At 37.2% G+C, this 25,688-nt stretch overlaps 1 long non-coding RNA gene across 2 annotated transcripts; it reads left to right on the top strand.

The window, feature by feature from the left end:
• Positions 1–2,315: 2,315 nt before the first annotated feature.
• LOC138402358 (uncharacterized) lies at positions 2,316–9,953 on the top strand. Of its 2 annotated transcripts, none has more exons than XR_011236757.1 (3): positions 2,316–2,572; positions 8,102–9,303; positions 9,393–9,953. It is a non-coding gene; the product is annotated as an uncharacterized lncRNA (long non-coding RNA). The 2 variants fall into 2 exon arrangements; XR_011236756.1 differs by lacking the exon at positions 2,316–2,572 and having other exon boundaries at positions 7,628–8,221; positions 9,167–9,303.
• The last annotated feature ends 15,735 nt before the right edge of the window (positions 9,954–25,688 follow it).

Genomic DNA, 25,688 nt, shown 5'->3' on the forward strand with positions numbered 1-25,688 from the left:
TTACAGATAGGTCACAGATTAGAGATTCTCTAATCTGTGACCGTCACAGATTAGAGATTCTCTAATCTGTGGGTGCCAGTATGATTCCATAAATAAATTTAGCATCCCTGATTTATTCGAAAATGATACCAGCATTGGCCTGATCTTGATACCAACAGATGTTGGTAGGTATCAAGATACGACAGGTCACTCCCAAAATCCAAGCCAAGACGTCATGTGCTTCATAAAAAATTAAAATTTGAGTTGGCTCTAAATAAAATTGAGTTTCATCAGCTGTTCGATAGATGGCACTAAATAAATTCGATAACTCACATTTTAGCTTGCACAATAACACCATCACACTATAAGGAGTTGACCTACAAAGTACCGGCGACTTAAAGGAGTTTTACGCAAGCTTTAAATGAATGTATGACGTTAGCGATCTTACTTGTATATATTATCTTTGTCCATGGTGTAATGTATCAGACATGATTAATATAACAATAAGAATTTCTATGTTTCAGTTATTATTTTAAGTGCCTGTATTACAACCGCTAAATATGCTTTATCTAACTAATAAGAAATTTAACATTTTGACAGATTCGCAATACAAAACTGTCATAACGTTAAAGTCATATAATATATCGATGGTTAAAGTCTATCCGGCGATTGCGAAACATGCCATAAGTCTCCCGTTCTGGTTCAAATTATTCATATTGATTTGCTCTCATGGAACTTACCAAAAACTTTCTTATTCGTATACAAGTTAGCCCTTGACTGCAATCTCACCTAGTGGTAAGTGACGATGGAGTTAAGATGTAAGCGGGCTAACCTGGAAGGGGTATGGCAGTTTTTAATAAACCCATGCATGCTCTTTTAGTTTCTACATCGCTAAATCGCTTGGCGGCACGGCTTTGCCGGAAGGGTAGTAACTAGCCACGGCCGAAGTCTCCCACCAGACCAGACCAGAAATTTAGAAATTATAAAATTTCAAATCCCTGCTAGGAATCGAACCCTTGACCTCACACTAATAAGCCCACAGCGCTTTACCACTGCGCCAGGGAGGTCGTCAAAACTACCTTGATAAACGAACTTAAAAGAAAGTAGGTATTTCATATTACAAGATTATGAAATTGATAGTACCTAATAGTTTCACCAAGGTGTTCCTAAACCAATTCCCATATAAGCGCAAGTCTATTGAAATAAAAGAATTGGCCACGCACCATAACTATTGTGCCTCAACGCCCAAAATCTATTGGGACGGAACGAAGCGATTTTTTGCCATAAACCATTTTTTCCTCCATCAAAGAGGCCGAGTGTAGCAAAAAATGTAACAAATGTTACAAGTCTGGATTCGCGGTCAATTATCTTTTTGCCACACCCTCTACAACTTTTCTATTGACCACTGGATAGATGGGTATTGTTTAAAAGAGCACCGCTCATCAATTATTGTTTCATAAAATTGCGACTTTGGAAGCCATTTGGAAGCCGTTTTATTTTAATTTGAGAAAAATAAATGATAATCTGAAACTATGATAAAATATTGCCTGTAGAACACAGTGCTTACCACTGCGCCAGAGAGGTCGCTAAACTTATCGACGTATTATGGATATATTGATTATAATAATGTCAGTCGATCAGTAATCATCAGTACTATCTATCATCTGTCTTCGTTTTAGCCAGCGTCCTGTATACCAAAGTTGTGGAATTAACACAAGTTCTTAGCAAACCCCCCCCCCCCCCCCCCCTCACAGCCCGTTTACAACTCATTAATACCTTTAAGATGTGATTTTGGGATATTCACGGCGAACGCTCGTCCTATTCAAACACGGGCTTTAAGGCAGCTCACTTCGGTGCTTTCTTCATACAAACGTAGGAGGGAAAATACAACAATATTCGATATTGTACGCACAAAACTAAGAATTATATCGATTTATCTCGTCATTATCTAGGTTCAATGATATCTAAAACATTGAAAAAAATATTGATTTAAAAGTTACGAGCCTCAAAAGATTCCTATTTTAACACTAAATCTATGACAACTTTGGGCGTAAATAAATAAGATTAGGAATAGGAAAATTCTAAAAAAAATTATCATTAGACATAGTTTATTTATTCATTAGTTGAAATAACTTTACTTTGCAAACCTAAATTCAGTAGTTTTTTCTCAAAAATACTTTTCCCAAACTACTGTTCAACCCTTTTCAAGCGCTAGATTTCGGCTAAAATCATCATGCTTCTCACCCCAAAACATTAGACACCGCGCGGGTGGCGGAGGGAAGGGCCAGCCCAGCGGCGCGCGGCTGCGCGTGTAATATTGTGGTTTCTATGACGACAACTGTTGTTATTAATATGTTTTCAAAAACAAAAGTCGTAATGATTTTATAAAATTAATTTTTATTCAGTGGCTATGCAAATGTGTAGAAGATTGAGCAGAGCAGAGTCAATAAGTCCTTCAAATACTTATTGCATTTTGTACATTGACCTCTGGAATTTGAAATTTGGACACCAATTTTATTCATTGGTTTATTGACCTGACTTTGTTGTTGAGGTCCTAGTAGGGATATCTACTCGTGTGGTCCTAGTACAATAGGTAAGTAACTTTGTTTAGTTATTTATTTTATCTAATTTTAAAAAACCGGCCAAGTGCGAGTTGCTCGCGCACCAAGGGTTCCGTACTCAGGTATTTTTTTGACATTTTGCTCCATAAATCAAAAACTATTATGCATAAAAATAAATAAAAATGTGTTTTAGAATACACAAGTAAAGCCCTTTCATATAATACCCCACTTGGTATACTTATCATACATTGAAAATTGAAAATACTAATTATTTTTTCATTAACACACTTTAATTTTTTTTTGTAAGTTGTAATCACAAATCTATGGTTTTCGGATTTATTCCTTTACTTGTGCTCTAAGACCTACGTACCTACTAAATTTCATGATTCTGGGTCAACGGGAAGTATCCTATAGGTTTGTGTGACAGATACGGACACAGACGGAGAGACGGACAGACAGACAGACAACGAAGTGATCCTAAGGGTCCCTTTTTTCCTTATAAAGTACGGAACCCTAAAAAGGCACCTGTATATGTATAATAATATAGGTAGGTAGGTACCTACCTGGTGGTATTTCTTTGTATTTTTAGGGTTCCGTACCTCAGAAGGAAAAAACGGAACCCTCTGTCTGTCGGTCCGTCTGTCCGTCCGTCCGTCTGTCCGTCCGTCCGTCCGTCCGTCCGTCCGTCAGTCCGTCCGTCCGTCCATGCGTCTGTCGGTCCGTCCATCGGTCCGTCTGCCCGTCCGTCTGTCCGTCTGTTCGTCTGTCGGTCTGTCCGTCTGTCTGTCTGTCCGTCTATCTGTCTGTCTGTCTGTCTGTCTGTCTGTCCGTCTTACAAATAAAGTACGCAACGCTTCGTACAAATAGTACTTTTTTATTTATTTACTAGCTGACGCCCGCGACTTCGTCCGCGTGGATGTAGGTTTTCAAAAGCCCGTGGGAACTCTTTTATTTTCTGGGATAAAAGAAGGCAGGTCATGCCTGTCGTAGAGGTGATGGCCGTTGGAGCCGGAAAGTTCTTGAGTGGAGACCGCGTAGGTATATGTAAGCGTAGTGTGGGACGCCTTCCAGCACGATGGACCGACGATATACAGAGGCTGGCGGGAAGTGGCTAGGTGAGGAAGGCTGAGGACCGGGTGTGGTGGCGCTCTTTAGGGAAAGCCTATGTCCAACAGTGGACGACCGCAGGCTGATGATGATGGAAAAAATCACGTTGATCCGTTGCACCCCTCACACGTCCCTATCCGCCTTCTCCACTCCTGTCACGCTGGCGAATAAGTTTGGAATAGAATAGGATTTCGATGGAGTGCGTGGATTTTTGTGAACGGAGTTCAACCATGTAGTCGTGGTTTGGTACAATAGTAAATGGTACAATATTAATTCACCAACAACAGTTCCTAAAACCCATAGAATAGGAGTGCAGTACCCTGCAGCATCAGTATTGAAGAGTTGGAACTTAAAGTTCAATAATGGTATATATGTTTGGCATCTACAATATTATCTCACAATCAACAGTGGCTTAGGAGTGCAATACCCTGCATCATCAGGGTTGAAGAGTTGGGATATCGAGTTGAATTATGAAGTCGTTGCTTGGTACCTAAACCAGAGATAGTTTATTCTAAGCGTACCTTTAATATCAATTCAACATCAACTATTCCTAAAACAGCTGATTGAAATCCAAAAGTACAAAAGCTACCCGTCATTATTATGATGATGGTTGAGAAGTTGGAACTTGAAGTTTTAACATGTATGGTTTCTAACAAAAAAGAATGAATGAAATCGGACTACGCGTTAATGAATTACAGCTCAGTATACATTTTAACTTTCAACCCCTCTCCTAAGGGAACCATGCTGAATTTCGGGATAAAAAGTATCCTATATCCTATATCCTCATAGTATGACGTCAAATCGTACCAAGTTTCATTGGAATCCATTCAGTAGTTTCAGCGTGATGCGCGGCCGTGATACAGACAGACAGACAGACAGACAGACAAAAATGAAAAAAAATCCAGTTTTGGGTTCAGTATCGATTATAGAGTGCCCTCGAAAAAAAAATTTCAAAATATCTTCAATGTACAGAATTTCACCTGTTACAGTTTTATTATAAGTAATAAAATAATAATAATAATATTGATTCAGATACAAGTTAGCCCTTGACTGCAATCTCACCTGGTGGTAGGTGACGATACAGTCTTGCTTACGACTATTTCGGATCGGAAATTCTTGGATTCAGGTTAAATGCAGTGCAAAAAGAGAGATCATTAGGATTCCGTACCTCAAAAGGAAAAAGGAACCCTTATAGGATCAGTTTGTTGTCTGTCTGTCTGTCCGTCTTACAAACAAAGTACGCAACGCTTCGTATAAATAGTACTTTTTTATTTATTTATTCAGATACAAGTTAGCCCTTGACTGCAATCTCACCTGTTGACAGACATAGAAACGGCGAGACTAGTATATTTTAGTTACTTTCACAGCATTATGTCATATGGCATATTATTAGAAAAGAAAAAGAAAGAAAAGAAAAAAACGTTTATTTTTTAAAGCTGTACCACACATTACCAGTTACCAACTGGTTAGGTTATCCCAGCGCCTCTTATACTTGAGTAATAAAGTCAAAAAACCTCAAGTAGAAGAAGCGCCGGAATAAAGTATGTCATGTGTGGCACAACCCAAAAAAAAAGGTCTATCAACACTATATTTTACAAATCCAACAACTGACAATCGAAAAGAGTAATTTATTACCTATTTTGAACAAATCATTTGACTTTGACTTTTGATCCCGGAAAATCAAAGTTCCCACGGGATTTTTAAAAAACCTAAATCCACGCGGACGAAGTTGCGGGCATCATCTAGTGCATACTAAATAGTTTTTGATTTATCATGCAAAATGTCAAAAAATACTATTTACCTATTTATTTATTTTTATTTTTCACTAGCTGCCCCGGCGAGCTTCGTACCGCCTAACAGTCGATTCTTTTTCAGGAATTTTTTAAAAATTTTCTTTCCGTAAGAACCATATTCGTACTTCAAGGAATATTATAAAAAAAGAATTAGCGAAATCGGTTCAGCTGTTCTCGAGATTTGCGATCAGCAACACATTTAGCAATTCATTTTTATATGTACCGAAATTCTAGTTACATAGTAGTAATAAATTAAGTTACATTGTAAATGCTTATCTCTAAACAGAGATTTAGAGATAAACATTTTACTATTGTAGTACGGAAACCTCGGGGCGCGAGTGTGACTCGTACTTGGCCGGTCGGTCTGTCGGTCGGTCGGTCGATTTATTTTAGAATGCATCGTATCGACAGCTGGTGGTAGTAGTTTACATATATCCTACTAATATTATAAACTAGGTGAAGCTATGATAGCCTAGTGGTTAGGACGTCCGCCTTCTAAACGGAGGTCGGGGGGTTCGATCCCGGGCACGCACCTCTAACTTTTCGGAGTTATACGCGTTTTAATTAATTAAATATCACTTGCTTTAACGGTAAAGGAAAACATCGTGAGGAAACCTGCATGCCGAGTTCTCCATAATGTTCTCAAAGGTGTGTGAATTCTACCAATCCGCACATGGCCAGCGTGGTAGACTATGGCCAAAACCCTTCTCACTCTGAGAGGAGACCCCTGCTCTGTAGTGAGCCGGCGATGGGTTGATCATGATGATGATGAGGTGATGCCCGCGACTTCGTACGCGTGGAATTAGATTTTTAAAAATCCCGTGGAAACTCTTTGATTTTCCGGGATAAAAAGTAGCCTATGTCACTCTCCAGGTCAACCATACCCATGCAAAAAATCACTTCGATCCGTTGCTCTGTTGCGACGTGATTGAAGGACAAACCAACGAACCAACAAACAAACACACTTTCACATTTATAATAGGTGTAGTGATGTGTGTGTGTGGATGTTTGGATGTTTGTTACTCAATCACACAAAAACGGCTGAACGGTTTTGGATGAAATTGGGAATGGAGATAGATAAAAGTGTTAATTAGAATAGAATAGAATAGAATAGAATAGAATAGAATAGAATAGAATAGAATAGAATGTTTTTTTATTCATGTAAACTTTTTAAAAGTGCTTATGAATAGTCAGGTTTAATTTACCACTGGTTCGGAATGCCGTTCCTACCGAGAAGAACCAGCAAGAAACTCGGCGGTTGCTCTTTTTAATTTTTCAATTTACAATGTTATTATACCGTACTATACAAGCCATTGCACCCCCGTGCATTGCTGGAGCGAGTCAAATCCAAGCTTTTTTATCGTTTACATAGTCTGCGACTGTATAATATGCTTTTTTTAGGAGCATACTTTTAACACATTTTTTAAACTTGTGTAAAGGCAAGTCTAAAATTGCTTGTGGAATTTTATTATAAAATATTACACTCATTCCCACAAATGACTTTCGCACCTTCCAGAGGCAGAGCGCAGGAGTAGCTAGCTTATTTTTGTTTCTAGTTTGCCTATCATGGAGATCACTGATTTTTTTGTAACTGTGAATGTTTTGTCGTACAAAAATTATATTATTGTAAATATATTGGGAAGCTACTGTAAGAATACCTATTTCCTTAAATATCTCTCGTAGGGAATCGCGCGGTTTTAAATTATAAATTGCACGTATTGGTATATAATTAAATTTAGGGTATACCCTAAATTAACACATAGGCTACTTTTTATCCCGGAAAATCAAAGAGTTCCCACGGGATTTTTAAAAACCTAATTCCACGCGGACGAAGTTGCGGGCATCAACTAGTAATAAAATATAATTTGGACTTATCCGAATTCCGAAAGTCAGGGTTGTCAAATCACACTTATATTATAAAGGCGAAATTTTGTATCTGCGTGTGTGTGTGTATAGGTTTGTTACCCTTTCACGCAAAAAGTACAAGACGGATTTGGCTGAAATTTGAAATAGTGATCGCTTTTGAAAGAGTTCTCGTGGGATTAAAAAACCACTATATCCTCGCGGACGAAGTCGCGTGTATCATCTAGTTCCAAATATAAGTATGTAGGTCATATTGTGTGCTTAGACAATTTAATTATATACTTGAGTTTTCATGTAACAGAAACAAAATGGATTGGCGGAAGAGGAAAAAGAAACGGTTTAGACTCGCAAAAGCAAATCGCTTGCAAAGAGGAGATCTATTAAAATTCATCAGAATCTTTCCAAACCATAATATTATCTTGTGATGATAATGCCATTACTTTTTCGGGGTTATTCCCGTGAGTCACACCCGACGTGAGTAACAATGTGACTCGACGGGAATTTTATTTGACTGAATATGTACTTTTCCGGGATGCTGAATTTGATAATGACATTTATTTTCAAATCCAAAATAGCAGACATGCACTTTTCACAAAAAATAGAAATGGGTGTCGTTTTCAGGTTTTCCAGGATGCTGGTTTTGATAATGACATTAATTTTTTAATCTAAGATGGCGGGCCAGCACTTTTTATAAAAAATAGACGCGAGTGTCGTTTTCAAGGTTCTCCAGGATGGTGAATTTGATGATGACATTTATTTATTTTTAATAAATACTTATATATTATACTTCTATTTTAGTGGATCACAGGATTTTCTTTGACAAGGAAACGACAAAGCAAAAAATCGAATTGAATTAGATTATGATGCTATCACACCGTACCATTTAGAGCCAGCTTCTGAAAATTTGACACTGTGTTTGTAAGTTGATATTATTTAGATACTAGCTAATGCCCGCGACTTCGTCCGCGTGGATTTCACATTTTTCAAAATCCCGCGGGAACTCTTTGATTTTCCGGGATAAAAAGTAGCCTATGTGTTAATCCAGTTAAGAATTCTAAATTTCATTCAAATCCGTTCAGCCTTTTTTGCGTGATTGAGTAACAAACATCCAAACATCTACACTTTCACATTTATAATTCCACTAGCTGCCCTGGCGAACTTCGTTCCGCCTACGGCCTAACAGTCGATTCAAATTTTTTAAATTTTTCTCTCGGTAAGAACCATCCTCGTACTTCAAGGAATACCTAATTTAAAAAAAGAATTAGCGAAATCGGTTCAGCTGTTCTCGAGATTTGCGATGACATTTAGTGATTCATTTTTATATTATAGACTAGCTTATGCTCGCGACTTCGTCCGCGTGGGCTACACAAAATTTCGAACCCCTATTTCACCCCCTCCAGAGTTGAATTTTCAAAAATCCCTTCTTAGTGGATGCCTGCGTCATAATAGCTATCTGCATGCCAAATTTCAGCACGATCCGTCCAGTATTTTGAGCTGTGCGTTGATAGATCAGTCAGTCAGTCAGTCAGTCAGTCAGTCAGTCAGTCAGTCAGTCAGTCAGTCACCTTTTTCTTTTATATATTTAGATTAGGATTAGGATAATATAATTATTATGTTACTAGCTGCCCCGACGAACTTCGCACCGCCTACAGTCGATTCTTTTTCAGGACTTTTTAAAAAAAATTCTCTCCATAAGAACCATCCCCGTACTTCAAGGAATATTATCAAAAATAATTAGCGAAATCGGTGCAGCTGTTCTCGAGATTTGCGATCAGCAACACATTCAGCGATTCATTTTTATATAATATAGAGATTTACTATTTGTTGTCAGATTTGTCAATGCTGAATTATGTTGTATTTTAGTGACTCAAGACATTCCTTTTAGAAGAAAACAAGGAAAATAAAATGAATGTGCCCAATATACGTACCACTGAAATCCAACATGATGCTGCAACATTCAATTCTGTACTAAATATTGAAAGGTCTACCATACCATACTTGTAAGTTGTTATGCTATGTTTTTTGCATACATTCTATATAGATAATACTCACAATATAATTATGTTGATTGTATGTTTATTAATTCCAGAAATGAAATGGAGAGCTTCAATAGTTCTGCGTCGAATGATACATCTAATGTGACTGTTGAAACAGAAAATGATACATATTGTGTTTATGTGTGTAGTGGGCTTTTAGAGGGAAATTGAATTGTACCTACTTCCTACTTATAAAAATAAAATTTTCATTTTTGAGATCAAAGTGGAATTTATTTGACTTTTGTATACACAAGTAGATAGTATATATAGTTTTTAGTCGCTACTAATAGATAAGTGTAGGCAACAAAAGTTATTTTCACAGACAAACGAATGTGTAATCATGTGTTCCTAATAGGTAATCCGCCAGCACAGAGAATTCAACTCCTAGAGTACGCATATACAAGGTTTTACATGAAAACAAAATCGTAAAATGTTGGCGGGGGACAGGGGAGAATGCTTTGTTGTGATTGGTGGACTGACTAATCAAAACAATGTGCGGAATGAGGGTACCGAACGGGCGTGGGCGATGATTCATTTAAAATTCCGTGGGATCACCACGATTTAGCAATGCAATTCCTTAGGTACAGCATCAGGGTCGAGAAGTGGGTCTTCGAGTTCAATGATAAAGTCTTTACTTGGTAGATATAGGTACCTCCAATATCAATTTATAACCGACAGTTTCAAAATCCCATAAGTTTTGGTGGTCATGTCCGCACATGCAGCATCAGGATTGAGGAGTTGAAATCCTGTGTGTCCTATATAAAATGACATTTTATATAGGACAATGTTGCAAAGTTTCTTTATCAATTAAAAAAAATACGCAAATCGGTTCAGAAATCTCGGAGATTTCTGTGTACCTACATAGGTAGAAAAACACAACTCCTTTTTTAAAAGTCAGTTAAAAAAGTATCCTTTGTTAATCCTCTACTTGTCTGTAAAAGTCCCGTCAAAATAGGTTCTGCCGTTCCGAAGATTAGCCCGTTCAAACAGACAGACAGACAGACAGTTTTTAAAAACGTTTGATTCAGCTGTTATGGTACAGTTCAAATAACAATATTATGAGCTTGCGGTAGTTATTTCGAAATTACAGACAGACACTTCATAGAAGTATGGATTTCTATAATATATACGAGTTGTTTATACACGCTGAGGCAGTAGTTACCTAATAGGTATGTATGTAAGTGAGATTTTATAGTATTCATCAAAAGATAAGTAGGTAATCATTATCATTCAAAAAAAAATTAAAAAATATTTATTTCAGTAGGTAAAACAATTTCACATAGTGCGTAGTAATTGGGACCATCCCAGTAACTGTTTTAGTATTGCTACGAGTACTCGTGGCAGGCGACCCCGCTCTTCCATAAAATCTTATACAATAATAATTGAAATAAGTAGTTCCTTCATAAATCATATATTTACAAAAATTCATCGGTGACATCTGTCCAACTATCTGTGTGCCATCATCAATATATCCGGACGCTAGTGTGAGCGCATGCACTCGCTACACTGCTCATCACTGAGTCTATCTCTTTCTATCACAATGTTAGGTGAAATAGCATACAGGTTACCCACGTGGGCCGAGCAGTTCGGACGTGCATCCAGCGTCACCTTAATTTGATTAAACGGCCTCCATTTATAACTTTGATCGTTTTGTTGTTAGCTTATTAAAGTACCACGAATCTATGAAAATTTAATACCATGATACCAGTTTTGTAAATCAAAAATATCACCATAATTTTGCACAATTTTGATTTGATTTGATTTACCTTTTAGATGATTCAGTCCAACTTCGCTTGGGTGGAATTACTGAAATGAAATGAAATTATTTCAACTTATGGCCACTTATGGCAAGTCAAGATCCGGTTGATGATGATGAGATCAACTGCTCAATAATGACAACATATTCTGTCAAATACATTTTCTATACTAACCTATTGCATCTATATATAAACGGAAAAGCTGACTGACTGATTGACTGACTGACTACTCATTTTTGTATCTTAGTTGTAAAACTTGTTTTTTTTTTTTAAAGAATATTAGCCATTTTAAATGACAAATATGCGTCGACCTTTCGGTTTTCAGTTCACTCCTTTACTGGTTGAGCTATTGAGGCTCAAAGGGGAGTTTAAATTTAACTCCTAAGGTTAGTAAAATAGGTTTGAAATTTGTGTAGTGCACGCGGATAAAGTCGCGGGAATAAGCTAGTTATTTATAATTCTGTGCGTAGTTACATTTGGTACTAAATGATCGTTGCGCCTGAGCGGTTGCTTTTGATGTGAAATCGACGCGTGCGCACGGAATCATTATTATTTTGACTGCGTTGGGAAAACGTGTGCTTTCAACCAATTTTGGTACACAATCACAATATCGTGACTTGTTGCGAATTTATAAATGGGTTTGTTATGTTGTACTGAATTCTCCTAGAAATTATGGTTTCTTGGATCTTCTTTTTCCTATTTAGTAGGTTTTCCAATACTGGGTTTTCCGGTTAAAGGTCACCATCCCCAGCACCTTAGGACCATGAACATTTATTAATTCTTTGAGCCTTATGCCTCATCTCTTCCCTACCATTTCTTGAGCTATGTCGTTTACTATAGTAAGACTGATCGCCTCTCTGATTTGATCACAAACAAAAGTTCAGGCATAACTCTCAGTATAGGTCCCGGCAAACAACTTGGACCTGAAGCAGCGTAGTGGGAGAAAGTTGGCGAATCCGGGAAGCGAAATTCGACGTATTAGCCAATCACGTGCTCTCGCACTGACTGATCAACCAATCGCGTGCATCCGCTATTCGCCAGCCAATGCCGGATACTGTACAACCAGTATTTAAAAAAATAAAAGATACAATCAAGAAAATCTATGTTCCTTATCTTGCTCTACATCTTAATTTACACGTTCCCAGATACAAAACAATTCACGCCCCTTGAAAATTAAACATTAACTTGATGCAGTTAATTATAACTGTTATTTTATACCTACCTAGAGTCATGACTTTATAATTATTGTTCCCCCATACGGGTGTTGTATTAAAAGGTTTAAATTTTTGACTAAAACAATGACATGATCTCATCTTATGAACATATCTTTTGATATTTTACATTCTTGTAACGTGCTCAATTTGATAGGTAGTACGGATTGGCAGACTTCACACACCTTTGAAAACCTTATGGAGAACTCTCAGGCGTGCAGGTTTCCTCACGACGTTTTCCTTCAACGTTAAGGCGAGTGCTATTTAATTTTTTAAAATGCACATAGCTCTCAAAAGTTAGAGGTGCGTGCCCGGGATCGAACTCCCGACCTGCCGAATAGGAGGCGTACGTCGTAACCACACGGCTAGGAGAAGTTTGCTTACAGTGCGACAAGGCTCTCTTGGCACTTCAATGACATTGACAGGGGGGCGCTGTTGGAGAACAAAGGTTTAGAATAGTCAAACAAGAACAAAGGGGACACTTGACGGCAACGTTAGTTCTGATTTTCGCCTTGTCGCACTGTATATAAAATTAAAATTTTTTGTTCTCGAAGGAGGGAATGACGCAAAGACTCGAGGAAAGTTTTATATTTGCTAATATAGACATTGATTCTCAGAACTGTCTGTACTAACGTTGATTGATGGATACGCGAAGTTGCAATGACGAAGCGCGTCGCTTTACTTTGATAAAGGTCACAACAGACGATAAGCGTGACAAATATTAATGGAAGGATTGTAATTGCGTACTCACTTGCATTTAAGTCGGACAAGACATTAGCATTTTCTATGTATTCTATCACAGTAATTTCTGTGAGTTTGCGCCAAAAAATATCGAAAATGTGAATATTTGACAGATCGTCGTAATATGACAAAATTTTATGACTTTGCAATTGTGGATTGTAAGATCTATATCTCCTGAGGATGCTCCGGTGTCGGGGCGAAACGTGCGTCGAGTGGGTTCTGGTATTTGTGTGGTGCTGCGTGGTGGTGGTGCGTATTGCTTGCCTGGTGGCTGCTTTTCCCTGCATGTTAGCAGTGGGAGGGTGGGCGGTGCATATCGAATGCTACATGTTGCACCATACAGATTCGATCTGTTTCAGCGGATTAGGGGAGATACGCAATGAAACGGCCATTTAAGATTGATTAATTTTTTTGATGAATCAATCGAAAAATTAACAATGTTACAAATATCTTTACATATTTTACTCATATAAACTAAAATATTTTTTATTAAGTAAGTCGCGTAGTAAGTATTAAATAGGCTTACTTTCTAATGCACATACATACACAGACGTACCAACTACAGTACAGAGGTGACAAAGTAATTTCAAATCGTAATCATAATCGCGCTTTACATAATCCGATTTATAAAACTTGTTCCTTCTCGGAACGTTCGATTCAGATAAATATCGATCATTCAGTGACGTTCCAATTACGATACAATACACCCTGTAAAGTGAGCTTAGCCTTTATAAGCCTGTGTTCACACTTGCTACAACTTTTATAAGACAACCACAAAAAATACTTATAAAGAAGGGAATAAAATATAATAGTGTATTTACCTTTTTCTGATAAGTGTCTTAATTTGATCCTAAAGTGATAATAAACTACCAAAAAAACAAAAATTTTATTCGGTCGATAAGTGCAATAAAAATACATTTAATTTTTTCATGGTTTCGTTTTAGGTTCATGAGCTGTCATGACATCAAACGGATTGGTAGGCAATTGTGTTTTCTTACTGAAATACATTACAATTTCAATCCATGTGACGTCAGCTTCGTGCATTTAGAATATTTTGTAGAACAGATAAATTATTTTTTAAATAAATTATAAAATACATTATATTAATACTTAATGTTATCAACTGAAATTAACATTTCTCGATTGCTTATTGCTAATGCTATCCTGTTTTAACATTTTTAGATTTTTTCTCGCTTGGTTTATAAAATACAGTATTATATACTTGTTCCTAAGTCATCGTGAGCAATCCATTACCAGCTCACTAGATGGTCACGCTGTTTTTTCTACACGCTGGCCTCCTCGCAGGACGCTCCCGCTCCCACCTGGGCCACAGACTTTAAGTCTGTCGCTGAGTACCATAACTCTTGTACCACCGCCTTACAACAGGCTATTTAATTGTAACGAACTGATTTACGAGGCTCCAAATCGGTTATCTTATATCTGTTTGCTCTCTACTCGCGGGTAACATATGGGAGCGGTGTAACCTATCCGTTCGGAGATTATAAACTCTCACTTCTGATTACAGTGCAGACTATGGGATTTTAAATTCTTTTAACGCAACTTGAAGATCGTTGTTGTTATCAAATTATACAGACTCGATATATGTATCTCTTTTCTGTATTAAGTACCTATTCTCTATTTTGACGACTTCTCTGATGCAGTGCGCGCTATGGTCTTATATCCAAGCAGTGGGAGTTTTTAATTTCTAAATTGTCTCTGGGTCTGCTAGGTGATTCGCTAACTCAGAATGATAGCCACCGAGGTTGGTTGGTTCTACATTGTTGCTTCACTGGGTGGTAGTAAAATATTTTTTCGTAGAAAACCTTCAACGGATTCAAAAACCAGCCAAGTGCGAGTCAAGCTCGCGCAATGAGGGTTCCGTACTACAGTCGTATTTTTTCGACATTTTGCACGATAATTCAAAAACTATGATGCATAAAAATAAATAAAAATCTGTTTTAGAATAAACAGGTAAAGACCTTTCATATGATACCCCATTTGATATAGTTATCTCACTTCAAAAGTTGAAAATACTAATTAATAGTTCATGACCACAATTTAATTTTTTTTGTGTGATCTAACCCTAAATTCATGGTTTTCAGATTTTTCCCCAAATATCAGCTATAAGATGTACCTACCTGCCAAATTTCATGATTCTAGGTCAACGGGAAGTACCCTGTAGGTTTCTTGACAGACAGACAGACAGAATATTCTAGGTCCAAGAATTTGAGCTGGGCGCTGATGAGTCAATCACTGAGTAACTCGGGACTTTTCTTAATTTATTAGAGAACATAACTAACATAAACACAAAATATAATTAAATTAATTTATACAGCATATTAGGTAGATATATTATATACAAGTAGAGCTAACTCTTATTTAAACGCTGCGTCACTGCGCGTTTTCTAAACTTACAAATGAGCTAATTATATGGAGAAAACTGCATGTCCGCTTTCCGTAGACATTTGAAAGCATTTCGCGTTTCCACAGTCTCAACAATATTTCACTTGGCAGCCAAACAGCTTCGTCTGTTAAGATACGTTGTATAAACAGTGTGAAATGTGAGAGTTTAGCCGTACTAGAATTGCTCTTGAGTCAGCACATTCGTTGTACGACTAAATAAACTTGGAAGATAAATTCTCGATAGCTTTCAATGGTTTAAATCTTGTAAGTAATTTTACCAATACCCCGAATTGGGCTTTCGGCTGAAAACCAGCGCTGTATGCACATACACAAAAGAATAGGTTCTTTTTAGACATGTGTCCGCTATAGCTTAACTTAACTGAAAACCGCTGCCGTGCCTTTAGCGTACCGTAGCGTTATTGTCGTAGCTAACAACGGTTATCAGCTATCATCTATGACGAACCACCTGACAACGCAACACTGCCAACTGGCAACTGACAATGCATTGTTTGGTTTTTTGGTAACTAGAAACGCAATAATTATGCCTTCTCTTTCTTTCTTTCACTGAAAGCTGAGAAGGAGCGGTTATTGGCTACCGGCTTAGTAACTAAGAACTTGGTAAACCAAAGCCGACCTTATCTCTATTACGCTAAGGCTTAACTGTACAAGTACTTGTCCATTACACTTTGATCTATCAATCTTAATACAGTTAGCCTTAGATTAATAGAGATAAGGTCCTCTTTGGTTTATCAATCTTCGTGAAATGTTTTTGGTTAACTGGACTGTGTCAAAGTATTCGTGCAGGCGTCCACTATAGTTTGACCTATGTCAATGATCAAATTAAACTTTGCTGCTATGAACTTAAGGTTGTGATTACTTCACGATATTCATGAAAGTAAAATTGGTTTTATTTTAGTGAATATGCGCGCGCTAGCTATACAGACGGTATTGATACGGCAGCTAGCTTAGTTACTACTACGGAAACCGCTGCGCGTTGCGCATATTAAATTAGTTGAAACACAACTCTGATACCGATATTCGGCAACGGTTATCAATATTGGTATTGAAACTAAATAACTGTTGATTAACCGTTGCCATAAATAGCCAATAACGCCCATCTTTAGTTCTTTTGTGTATGTGCATTATTAGCTGAAATGTTTTTTTTTTTTTCGGATTGTGCTATACTTACATGAATTCGTTTATCCCACCGCTGCTTCTGCTTAAAGCCTTTTGAATTTAATGCTCAAGTGTTAGAGGCACCGGGATAACCAAACCCTTAGGTAGGTACAACTGGTGAAGTGTGGCACAACTTTCAAAGAATAATTGTTTTTTTTTTTTTTTTTTAAAGAATATTAGCCATATTAAATGACTAATATTCCCCTTTCCTTTTACTTTCACAACAGTTCTGGTCTGGTCTGATGGGATACTCTGATCGTGGATACCACCCAAGTGACTTATTTTTAACAACTTCCAAAAAGGAGGTGGTTCTCAATTTGGCCCGTTTTTTTAATGTATGTAGGTACATCGATTTTGCTTGCAATTTTTTTTTAATTTAACAGAGGACGTTTCCGTGGTGGGCCCATAAAAATTTCTGGATCCAAATCGTCAATCCTGATGCTGCAGGGTTACTGCCCGCCTAAGTTCAGAAAGTTTTCATAATGAATTAATGTTGTAGGTACCAAGCAACGACTTCATGATTGGACTCCAAGTCCCAACTCCACAACCCTGATGATGTAGGGTACAGCACACATTTTACCACTTTGGAAGTGTCTCTTGCGCAAACTATTCAGTTTAGAAAAGTTGATAGTAGAAACCTCAATATCATTTTTGAAGAACTATCCATAGATACCAAAAAATTTTTTTTTGAGTTTCAGTTCTAAGTATGGGGAACCCCCAAAAGTTTATTGTCTTTTTTTCTATTTTTGTGTGAAAATATTAATGCGGTTCACAGAATTCATCTACTTACCAAGTTTCAACAGTTCTTATGGTTTCGGAAAAAGTGGCTGTGACATACGGACGGACAGACAGACATGACGAATCTATAAGGGTTCCGTTTTTGCCATTTGGATACGGAACCCTAAAAATAATGTATGTTGTTTTTGACAATAACTGTGTGTACAGTCATTAAAATTATCACACTCTCGAGTCCCGATCTTACGTAATAAATTATTTAACAAAAGAAAGATAATATTTGTTTCTTAATCTCAAAGCATCCGAGCACCGAAGTGTCGATGGCATGCCGAATGCTGCTACAGAAAAAAATGCCCAATTCCAATTACTGGCACGAGATGGCATCCGATAAAACCTGGTCAATTACCACGGTTTGTAATGCTCGAGCGGCCATATTGTTTTTTTTTAAATCGATAAACGCGATAGAAAGCAAAGGTACTCAGTACGCTTAGTACGAGATTTTATGTCTCGCCATCGTTGATAGTATTCGAGTATCGAAAACCTTCTGCATTATAGTAAACTGGACCTTAACTGCCTTGCTTTAAAGCTCAAGTTTGTCTACACATCTACAGCCAGCGCTTTAGGTGGAAACGTTGCGAAATTAAAATCAGAAGCATTGAATTTTTGACTTCAATTCAAAGCGCCTTAGGTCCATTTTACTTTGACGGTATTGTGTTTCGGCTCTCGAATTCTAGCAACGTTTGGTGAGACGTAAAATCTTATACTAAGCTTCAGTACGCTTAGTGTAAGATTTTACTTCTCACCAAACAACGTGTTGATAGTATTTCTTTATATTGAGTCGATACACTTTAGCGTTAAAGTAAAATTTCCCTTAACTGCCTTGTTTTAATGCTCAAGTTCGTACATATATTTACAGCCAGCGCTCCAAGCGGAAACATTGCGAAATTAAAATCAATGGTACTGAATTTTTGACTTTAAATCGAGAAGCTTTAGGTCCAGGTTTTACTTTGACGTTATTTTGTTTCGACTCTCGAATACTATAAAAATTGGTGAGAAGTAAAATCTCATACTTAGGGCACAGATGTAAGGAAAAAAGATTCGAACGATTTTATAGATTACGAGTACGTATCTATCTGAAACGATTTATGTTACGGTTTTGTAATAGAAAAATGTGTATTGTGTACTAGTAAATGGTATTTTTTTAAGTATATACCTATTACTTACCTATTGTACAATATTTTTTGTATTCAGTTTTTTAAAGATATTAGAAATCGATATTTATATACAAAAGACCGTACAAAATATATCGATCTATCGGGGCCTACACCTAATTTACAGTTACAGTAAATTTTACAATAAGTTCTAGGATTAGGATCAAATTTACTTTTTCCTTGGAGTTTGTGTTTGTTCGGACTAATTTCATAAACTACTTACTGTAAGGACTTTCAAACGGCTTGCAGCAATAAAAAAGAATTATCTAAAAAGATTATAAGACTATAATTTATTAACATTTTGCAAATATAAGCTTTTTTTTAAGTCGTAGTTTAAAGCACTTAAAACATCATTTTTTATAGTGATAGGCAGGTACCTATTACGGGATTATCTAAAAAGATTATCAGACATAATTTATTAACATTTTGCAAAAATAAGTTTTTTTTAAGTTGTAGTTTTAAGCACTTAAAAAAAGATTTTTCATAGTAACAGGCAGGCAACCTAGCTGTTATGCTTATAATATTAAACAGGAAATACACGCAATTGGGTTGTTTGTATTAAAGGGCGAAGTTGCGGTACAAAAAAGGGTTATAAAAACCTACGAACCGTCCGTTCGGAAACCGCTTACGAAACTGTTATGATATTTTTTTGTTGATGTTACCAACCGCAAAATACGTTAGCCTGGATATTGAAACATATTTTTTTACTACCGGTACCAAATTTTGTTTTGTAATTTGGTATGAATATATTAAATAAATTATAAGTTACCTACTTCTTACCTAGTTATTTTGCCCACGAATAGCTTTTCACTGCCTATCTACCTATTTATTTTATTTAACCCCCGACCCAAAAAGAGGGGTGATATAAGTTTGACATGCGTTTATCTGTGTATCTGTGTGTTGGTGTATCTTCGATTGAAATATTATTATTTAAAGGGCCTATGCATATTATTATTGTTTTCTTTTTAGGTTTATGTATCAGGAATTGTACAAATTTTTAATTTTCGATTTTGACGAATGGCACACCTCACAGAGAAAGCTTGCAACGTGGGGATGGACAAAGGCTTTTTGTCCCGGAAAATCAAAGAACTTCCACGGGATTTTTAAAAACCTAAATCCGCGAAAATAGTTGTAGGTAGGTAAGTCATAGGTAACATCTGGTATAATAAGTTATAACACAATATTTTCTCCCGTGATGGTAAAGTTGAAATCAGTGAATTCCTATTTTATTTCACTACCATACTTAATAGGTAATTGATTTTTTCTGTTGTCATTACCTAGAGATTGGTTTTGAAATTGACATGTCAATATAAAAGTTTTAATATGAGCATGCGAAGAGCAAAATTTTGCCGGCGTGAATTCCAGGAACATCTACGAAACTTTTCTAAGAACCTACGTGTCTAATTTGTTATTTAACTAAAACGTGTCTCGAAACACAAGTGAACAACTTTTGGGACCTACAGGGGCTACTTTATGTACAAACTTATTTTTCTTATAGTTGAGTGTGAACTTTGCAATATTCGGAGAGACTAGAGATTGATCAAAATGAAATAGAGTCTTGGACTGTAGTAGGTAATACAATGACGTGAATTTTTGTAATGGCTAAGGTTTGGAATACTCTTCCACGATATGTGTTTCCTACCAATTACAACCCGGGTATCTTTAAAACAAGAGTGAATAGGCATCTTCTAGGTAAACGCGTCCCATCTTAGGCCGCATCATCACTTTCCATCAGGTGTGATTGCGGTCAAGTGTTTGCCTATAATAAATAAAAAAAAAAAAAAAGCTAGCGGTAGCTGTGGGGCTACAATTATTCATTATTAAAGACAATACATTTAAAATATCATGATTTTTATTCATTTTTAGGGTTCCGTACCTCAAAAGGAAAAACGGAACCCTTATAGGATCACTTTGTTGTCTGTCTGTCTGTCTGTCAAGAAACCTACAGGGTACTTCCCGTTGACCTAGAATCATGAAATTTGGCGGGTAGGTAGATCTTATAGCTGGCTTTAGGGGAAAAATCTGAAAATTGTTAATTTGTGGTCACATCACACAAAAAAAAATTAAATTATGGTCATAAACTAATAATTAGTAATTTCAATTTTCGAACTAAGATAACTATATCAAGTGGGGTATCATATGAAAGGGCTTCACCTGTGGATTCTAAAACAGATTTTTATTTATTTTTATGAATCATAGTTTTTGATTTATGGTGCAAAATGTCGAAAAAATACGACTGTACTACGGAACCCTCGGTGAGCGAGCCTGGCTCGCACTTGGCCGGTTTTTTTAAATAATTAATTCTTAACGTCACACTGTACGGAAAGCAATTAATGACGTCAGATGGCGTAAACGACAATTTATTTTTCAATCTCTTCACGTGTTTTTAAGAGTTATATTTGGATGAAAAATCGATGTGGGCAATGTTGGCTAAAAGTCCGGATTACTTTGCCCGTCATCAAAATCGAACAAATTTTGGTTTCAATGTTAATTTATCAAAAAAAATTACATAGCGAGTATGCTTTTTGGGCAAAGTACCTATCATTGAATGGCAAAGTGGGCTAGTTTGACGGTAACTATACCATTTAGGACGTCTTATTTAGGAAGGTGGAATAATCAATTCAAGAAGGTCTTGTAGTAGTTTAAAGTAAACCCGCTGCGCTATCGTCTCGTCAAAATATTGCAATACTTATAATCAGAAATCCAGTTACATTTCCTTGTAAATTGTCAACAACTGACTACTTTAGTTTATTTATTTGCTTACATAACCTAATTTGAAACGGAGTAACATAATTTTACCGTAAATAAGGTAAGCCATTGCCTATTTTGAAGCGAATTTATATTCAGGCCGACTATTTAGCGGTGCTATAATATACATGGCATGTACCTAATACGGTTGCATTTTCAGCGATTGTAATTTATAATGAAATTAAATTATTTAAATTGCTACGTGTACCTGTACATAGTAATTGTTAGTATTTCACGCAAATTTATATACGATCCATAATAAATATAATATCCATACTAATATTATAAATGCGAAAGTATCTGTCTGTCTGTCTGTCTGCTAGCTTTCACGGCCCATTCGTTCAACGGATTTTGACGAAATTTGGTACAGATCCTGAGCTTGCATCCCGGGGAAGGACATACCATAAAAGAGTTCCCACGGGATTTCTGAAAACCTAAATCCACGCGGATGAAGTCGTGGGCATCATCTAGTAATTTTATAATTAAGTAGCTTATCCCCGCGACCTTGTCCGCGGGGACTACAGCAATTTCAAACCCTTATTTAGCCTCATTAGAGATTGAAGTATCAAAAATACTTTCTTTGCGGATGTCTACGTTATAATATAAATAGCTACCTACATGCCAAATTTCAGCCCGATCCGTCCAGTAGTTTGAGCTTCCCGGTGATAGGTCAGTCAGTCAGTCAGTCCGCTTTTCCTGTTATATATAGACTAGCAGTTGACTTCATTCGCGTAAAATTTAGATGAGTGAGCGTGTATGTTTTTTCATGCAGCAACGAAGCGACGGATTGACGTGATTTTTTTAAAGGATACCGGGCTTTTACCCTGAAAAATTCTGAGGTCATGTTGGATAAACACAGAACATCATGGAGAACTCTCAGGCATGCAGATTTCATCAAGATGTGTTCGATTGAATTCATGAGTGTAGAAAGCTTCACACTGGAAATGAATACGGATGTCGTCATCACACAATGGGCATTGTTCATACCGCTCTAATTAGCAGCTAATGCTGGGTCAGTGTGCACAGTGTGGTAACGAGCTATCGTAGTGCGTTTTCAGACGCGTACACGGGAATGCACTTCTGTCTAACATTATAATATAACAGGTGCGTTTGGAACACTCGTATAGCTTTAGTCTTGAGTTTACGTAATTAATAATTATCACCACTACATCATTGTATTGTAATTTCAGAAATTGACCATTGATCTCTGCCTAGAGGTGAGCCCAGTTTTTTTTTTAATAGGTATAGCGAGCAAACGAGCAGGCGGGTCACCTGATGTTAAGTGATTACCGCCGCCCATGAACATTTGCAGCACCAGAGGAGCCGCCGATGCGTTGCCGGCCTTTTAGGAATTTGTTGGTCCGCCCCTTGAATAACCCCATGTTATAATCTAGTGGGAACACCGCCGATGGGAGTTGGTTCCACAGTTTGCATGTGCGTGGAAAGAAGGATCTGGCGCAGCGGACGGTCGAAGTGCACCAGACACCCAGATGGTGAGGGTGAAATTCCTTACGGTGGCGCGCGGTGCGGTTGTAGAAAAAAGAGGGTGGAATGAGGTTAAAAAGCTCTCAAGAGCACTCCCCATTATACAGGCGATAGAACACGCATAGAGAGCTAACGTCTCTGCGGTGCTCCAGGCTTTCCAACGAGCCGGTTAGTTTGGGATCGTCCACAAGTCAAACAGCCCTACAGTATCTAGTCATGTGCCCAGGGCTCGAAGAAATAAAAGACGAGATCGGGGGACAACGACAACGGGGCTAATAAATTGGTTGGACTTGAATAGGCCATGCGCCCCCGACACTGTGGCGTGTCTCCGTTTCCAGGTGAAGTTAGAAATCTGGAACCTTGGCTTCGTAGGCGAAGCCGCTGTAAAGAGGTTATAGATATGTGTTGTCCTACAAGATATGGATGCTATTATGTTGATCGTCGGGTCGTAAAGGACATGCTCATTGCTCAGGGTGACTTTTACCGGTCGTATGGTAACGAGCTGTCATCGCTCGCGTTCCCAGACGGGTGGAAAATATGAACACGGGAATGTACCTACTGGGAAATGCACTTTTATTATATTATATCCATTAGTTTGAGCCCACGACTTCGTCCGCGTTCTTAAAAATCCTGCGGGAACTCTTTGATTTTCCGGGATAGTAAACCATTTTCAGAAAATAAAATAAAAACCTCATTCAATAACCACAAACGCTTAAAATTAAAAATAACCTATTTTATTATCCATACTAATCCATACTAATATTATAAATGCGAAAGTGTGTCTGTCTGTCTATCCGTCTGTCTGTCTGTCTGTCTGTCTGCTAGCTTTTCACGGCCCATCCGTTTATCCGTAAGGACATCGGCTACTTTTGATCCCGGAAAATTAAAGAGTTCCCACGGGATTTTTGAAAACCTAAATCCACGCGGACGAAGTCGCGGGCATCCTCTAGTAGAATATAAATTAGGTATGTTCAAGAGTTAATGTAGCTCTTAACTCTTTAATTTTTTTGGAGCCAGTGTCAATTAGCCAGATGAATCGTCTACTCCTTACATTTTTCGAAAAAGGTGTTTATGTTACAGTGTTTTGTCAGCGTGAAAAAACATATTCGCATTGATTGTGCTTGGCCTGTATGCTGGAGGGAAATGAAACTTATTAAACAATTAAGCAAACCTAAGGGACTAATTTTTAATCTAGATTCCTCAAAGGAAACGAGCATTTTGTAAAAGTTGAATAGGAGTAACTTCTTAACGATCTTTCGCCATATCTTTCGGTTCCATTAAGACTTTGACAGTGGTCTTATCTAAGAGAGTTTAATCTGACGCTAGTTCTGCAGATTTCCTTCTATTTCAATTTCCTAGTACTGCACGACTGGCTGAATACTACTCAGTGGTTGAAACTGAGTTTAGTTTGAGATTTATTTCGTCTTCGTTGATTTAGGTTTTTAAAAATCCAATGGGTATTCTCTTTAATTTTTCTTGATAAAATATTGTGGTCTTTGTCACTCTCCAGGTCTTCAACTATTTTCAAATTAAAAAAATTACGTCAATCTGGCGTTTTAAGTAAGTAAATATCACTTGCTTTGATTGACTGATTTGAAAATATCGTGAGGAAACCTGCATGCCTGAGAATTGTCCACAATGTTCTCTTAAAGGTGTGTGAAGTTTGCCAATTTGCAATTGGTCTGCGTGGTGGACTATGGCATACCCAAGCCCTTCAAATTCTGACATGTTCTATAAATAAATATCTGAGTGTCCGCGATTTGGCAGATTTCCGTAAAAGGTTGTAATTTCAAAATTACACGGGATAATTTACGTAAGGAGCCCGAGTAACTTCGAAACTACACATTTTTACAGAAATCTAGCAACCCATAGACACAGATATGTGTTTTAGAACGTGTCTATAAATTTAATTGAGTTTGATTGGTTAGTGTTCAAAATAATTTATTTATTTTTTATTTATTTATTTATTTATTTCACAACTTAAAACTATCCTTACAGGCTAACCTAATGCGATAGCTAAGTAAACTTAAATTATTTATATCTACTTATTACCTATTACATACTTTTTACTATTTACAACTAACTGACTAAAACTTACATAACCCTACTTTATTTAAAAACTTAACAAAAATGTTGTGGCCCTTATGAACTCGCCCAGTGAGCAGCTGAACAGGTCGATGTGTTCAGCGACCGAGTTGAGCGTGCAAGTCGCGCGCGTGAGCGGCGCCCGCTGCCGCAGGCAAGTGCGAGCGCGCGGTTATATATAATGAAACTAGGTTTGTATGAAGAGAATTGGGGAGAGTGCTAGAGAAACTTCTAAGAAAAATTCTAAATACGGATTTACAAATACTTAAATCGACGCAAACGAAATCCAGGTACTATTGAGCTACTACTCACACTAATGAGTTCAGCAATTTATCATGTACCAAGCAATACAAACCACTAGGAAGCTATTATACAATAATTGAAAACGTGTTGTTTATTGTAGGTACGTCCGAATTGAAATGGGAAAATTTACGGCTCAGATCGTTAATGCAAATGCCGGTATCGTTTAAATCACAGTTCTTAATAGATAAGGAATAAATAACATTCTGTATTAAGCCCCCAGGCCCCCTGCAGTGCGTGAAAGGCTTCGCATATTAATGGTTTTGCATACAAGTAACCTATTTGTCGCATTCACTGTTTCCTTCCCACGAAAAATGTGTTTTAATAATATATTTTATGCGTTTTTACCTTATGCATAAGCTGTGATAGCCTAATGGTTAGGACGTCCGCCTTCTAATCGGAGGTCGGGGGTTCGATCCCGGGCACGCACCTCTAACTTTTCGGAGTTATGTGCGTTTTAAGCAATTAAATATGCAGGTTTCCATAGGATGTTTTCC

The sequence above is a fragment of the Maniola hyperantus genome, chromosome 5, assembly GCF_902806685.2.
Source record: "Maniola hyperantus chromosome 5, iAphHyp1.2, whole genome shotgun sequence".
NCBI lineage: Eukaryota > Metazoa > Arthropoda > Insecta > Lepidoptera > Nymphalidae > Maniola > Maniola hyperantus.